Source organism: Glycine soja, chromosome 17 (assembly GCF_004193775.1).
Source record: "Glycine soja cultivar W05 chromosome 17, ASM419377v2, whole genome shotgun sequence".
In the NCBI taxonomy this organism is placed as follows: Eukaryota; Viridiplantae; Streptophyta; class Magnoliopsida; order Fabales; family Fabaceae; genus Glycine; species Glycine soja.
In genome coordinates this window covers 16,946,177-16,950,489 of record NC_041018.1, presented here as the reverse complement: position 1 = coordinate 16,950,489, position 4,313 = coordinate 16,946,177, and the positions used below count along the sequence as shown (strand labels likewise).

The 4,313-nt window shown below is 37.6% G+C and overlaps 1 non-coding gene across 1 annotated transcript; it reads left to right on the top strand.

Annotated features, from left to right (window-relative positions):
* The first annotated feature begins 1,333 nt into the window (after positions 1-1,333).
* On the top strand, positions 1,334-1,440 carry LOC114394345. The gene has a single exon (XR_003662745.1). It is a non-coding gene; the product is annotated as a small nucleolar RNA R71 (small nucleolar RNA).
* The last annotated feature ends 2,873 nt before the right edge of the window (positions 1,441-4,313 follow it).

The window sequence follows — 4,313 nt, the reverse complement described above, 5'->3', positions numbered from 1 at the left end:
ATTGTTCCCTATAATACAAGGTATGCTGAATGTACCTGGATCTTTACATTTTTCAGGGATCTGGGGAACAAATTTACCAATCAATGCGGAGACATTTCTGCCCATACTAATTCTTTCACTTCCTTTAAGCTTCTGCTTATTAGTGCACAGCTCCTTCAAGAATTTAGCATATCTTGGAATTTGCTTTATTGCATCCAGCTGAGGTATGTTTACCTCTACTTTCCTAAATGTTCCCAAGATATCCTTCTCTGCCTCTTCCATTTTTTTGTTGGACATTGTTCTTGGAAGGAATGGAAGAGGGATATGCTGTTTCTCTTTAGATTCACCTGCATAGAAATTGTTAGGTAACTTACTCTTTAAATTTTTGTCATCATCTTTTTCTGGAGTTGAGTGAGGTTGGGCAGGTTCATTGGCGGATGAGGAAGATGCTACTGGTTGAGGTCCTTGACACTGCTTTCATGACCTCAATGTAATGGGACTCACATTTTTGGGATTCTGGACAGATTGAGAAGGTAATCTATCAGAATTCTGGGACTATTGTTGATTTAACTGTGTAGCCAACTGTCCCATCTGATTAGTTAAGCTCTGAATGGAGGCTCTGGTTTCTTGTTGAAACTGCATGTTTTTCATAGTCATTTGCCTCACAAGTTCTTCAAGGGAAGGTTGTGGAGGGGCCTCAACTGTTTGCTGTTTCTAGGGCTGTTGCTGTTGTTGCTGCTGGATTGATCGAAGAACGTATGGTCTGCTTGGGCCAGCAACATTTTGAAAATAAGGTTGTTGTTGCTGCTGCTGTTGTGAAGGATTCGACCATCTAAGGATGAGATGGTTCCTCCACCTGGGATTGTACTTGTTGTTGGAGAGGTCATAATTGTTCTGTTGTGGCTGACTTTGCTGCTGAGGTTTAGGACGTCTATTGTAGATATTTGCAGCATAAGCTTCAGGCTGTTCAATTGCTTCAGATTGTTGCATAGAAGGGCAAAGGTCTGTGTGGTGGTCGGCAGAGGAGCATAAACCACAGAGTTTGGCGACAGGTGCAGATTTTTGATTCATGACCAGTTGGGTTACCAGGTTAACCAAGGCATCTAGTTTACCTTCAAGCTTCTTAGTCTCACCTGATGAAGATGAATTTGTGGCTACTTTATGCACTCCTCTAATGACAATAGCATCATTTCTGGCACTGAATTACTGGGAGTTGGAAGCCATCTTCTCAATTAAATTTTTGGCTTCAGTAGGGGTCATGTCTCCAAGGGCTCCACCACTGGCAGCATCTATCATACTTCTCTCCATGTTGCAGAGTCCTTCATAAAAATGTTGGAGGAGAAGCTACTCTGAAATCTGGTGGTGAGGGCAACTGGCACATAATTTCTTAAATCTCTCCTAGTATTCATATAGGCTCTCTCCACTGAGTTGTCTAATGCATGAAATATCCTTTCTGATGGTCGTTGTCCTGGAATCAAGGAAAATTTTTTCTAAGAATACTTTCTTGAGGTCATCCCAGCTCGTGATGGATCGTGGAGCAAGGTAATAAAGCTAGTCCTTTGCCACTCCCTCTAAAGAATGAGGAAAGGCCTTCAGAAATATGTGATCCTCCTGGACATCTGGGGGTTTCATGGTGAAACAAACAATATGGAACTCCTTAAGATGCTTATAAGGATCTTCACCTGCAAGACCATGAAACTTGGGCAACAAATGTATTAGTCCAGTTTTAAGAACATATGGGACATCCTCATCAGGGTATTGGATGCACAAGCTTTCGTAGGTGAAATCAGGTGCAGCCATTTCCCTTAGAGTCCTCTCACGGGGTGGAGATTGTGTCGTGTTCTCAGAATGTACAAAATCAGAATGTTTAAAACTATAATGCTCAAAATCACCAATAACAGAATGCTTAGGATGCTCAAAAGATACTAAATGATGTCTAACTAATCTATGAAATGTCCTATCTATATCAGGATCAAAGGGTTGTAAGTCATATGGATTTCCTCTAGTCATACACTAAATTCAGCATGCACAATTAGTTGCCTTCTTATGCAAGTAACAGTGTAGGTTTGAACTATAGCTACCATTAAATGATATCCAAATGACTTGAAATTTTGTGAGCAACCTTAAAAAATAATGAGAAGATAGCACAAAAAATTTCAAATGAAAATTCAAAGTCTAACTATATAAACTAAAAATGATAAGTCAAGAAAAATAAGGGAATAATGCTTGGAAAATAAAAAAAAAATTTGACAGAATTGCAATTTTTGGAAGAAAGAGACCTCAGCCAGCCATAGGCGGGCTGCCACGGCATGGGAAATTTTTTTTCTACCCCAAATACATATATAATAATAATCATTCTAATACCCGGAGCAAAAGTTATGGTTGTTTGAAGTTATGACAAAAATCAAATTTGCTACTTTTTTGGAACTTTCAAATTTGACCAAACTAAGGGCTCCAACTATTTTTCCCACGAAATATGGATCAAAAGAAGTGACCACAAAAAAATTCAGCCAAAAATAACAACTCTAGCTACCAAAACAAAAAATCCTAATTAATTCAGCAAGGGTGGTCTCTAAAATCCGTCGCTAAGGGATTTCCACTACTACTCAGTTTTGCCCCAAGCAAAATTGGTCGCAAAATCCGTCGCAAAATACTATTCACAGCAAAACACCCAAAACTGAAACAGGAGAAGTGCTTAACATAAAAACTAAAATAGAACACACACTAAACAAAATACCAAGACACTAAACAACACTAACTAACACACACACACTAACACAACACTAACACGAACACAAGAATTAAACACTAACACGACACTAGCTATTATGAACCTTTGGACACTGCTCCCCGGCAACGGTGCCAAATTTGATCGAGGCCGTATCCAAATCAAATAAATATTAAAATGCATTAACTAGGAAGTGATCCTAGGTTGTTTCCCAACGAGTAATGATACACCAAATGTTCATAACCGATAGTAGGAATAGTAACAAATTAGGGGGGGGCATTGTTTGCTTTTGTAAATTAAACAACGAGTTTTGAATTAGAATTTATCAGAATTAAAATATGTTGCTTCCCCTTGATTCACAAGCAAGTCTCTTATCCTAGGTTGTGAGAATTTATCCTTTATTAGTTCAACCACTTAATCCAACCCTAAATTAAATTACTAAGCGAAATTTAACATAAAGCATTCATTATGTGATTAAGCATCACACGCATCAATTACTCATAAACGATCATTAAGCATGAACGTAAATTAAGCGCAGAGACAATTAATCAAGCACTAAGCATGCATGAATTAATAGCAACAAATTCAGAGTAATTAGTGAAGAGGAAAAACTGAACAGAATTTAACAATAATAATAGAACCTCAAAGAGAACTGTGCTTGATCCTCAAGAGAAAACAACGCTGCGGACTTAGCCTTCCATTAATGAAATAGAGAACGAAATTTTATTGATAAAACTAAAAGTCTGAACTGGAATTGTAAAAAATCGAAAATAAAAGAGAAAGAAAAGAGAGACTAAGACTAAAAATGAAAAATAGAAGAGAGAGAGGAGAGAGAGAGAGAGAGCTAAACTAGAACCTTGGTGCTGTTATATAGTTTTTTCAACCCCAAAGCTTACAAATCTCTTTTAAATCCAAGCCCATCAGTAAAATCAAATCAAATCTAGATAAGATAAGATCTAGATGAAATAATATCTAGATGAGATCAAATCTAAATAATATCTAGATAAGATAAGATAAGATCTAATTTTGTAGAATAAATTAGTCTTCCCTCTTCAACTCCAAGCCCAATGCTGGATTCAAGCCCAATGCTTCATTAATTCCTGAAATTAGATTTAAAACATCAAATTAGCTGAATGGGCCCAAATAATAAAACTGCCTAATAAATTTGACAATTAAGACTAATTAGTATTTAAAATGGTGCAAAAAGGGTTAAGAAATAGGAGAAAATAATGGCACATCAAAACGACCTAGGATCACTTCCTAGTTACTGCATTTTAATGTTCATTTGATTCGGGTACGGCCTCGATCAGCAAGGTTACTTCAGGTTGAAGCAATAGCTCGCTTGGGCGAGCTGCTAATCAACCAAGTCCCCTCATCCCCTATGAATAGGCATGATGGGGCTAAAGGAAGGGGTTCAGCCTTCACATATTGAAAGGATTTAGTGAAATTAAGGAGAAGAAGCATAAAGAAGAAGAAACAATGAGGCCGAGGCGCTTTCGAATTGCAACCGTGATCGATTCCTACATCGTTCTTCATTCATTCTTTGTCCATCAACCGGTTAGTATTTATTTTAAGGTTTTTGAATTCGCTCTATGCACCCTTAGAG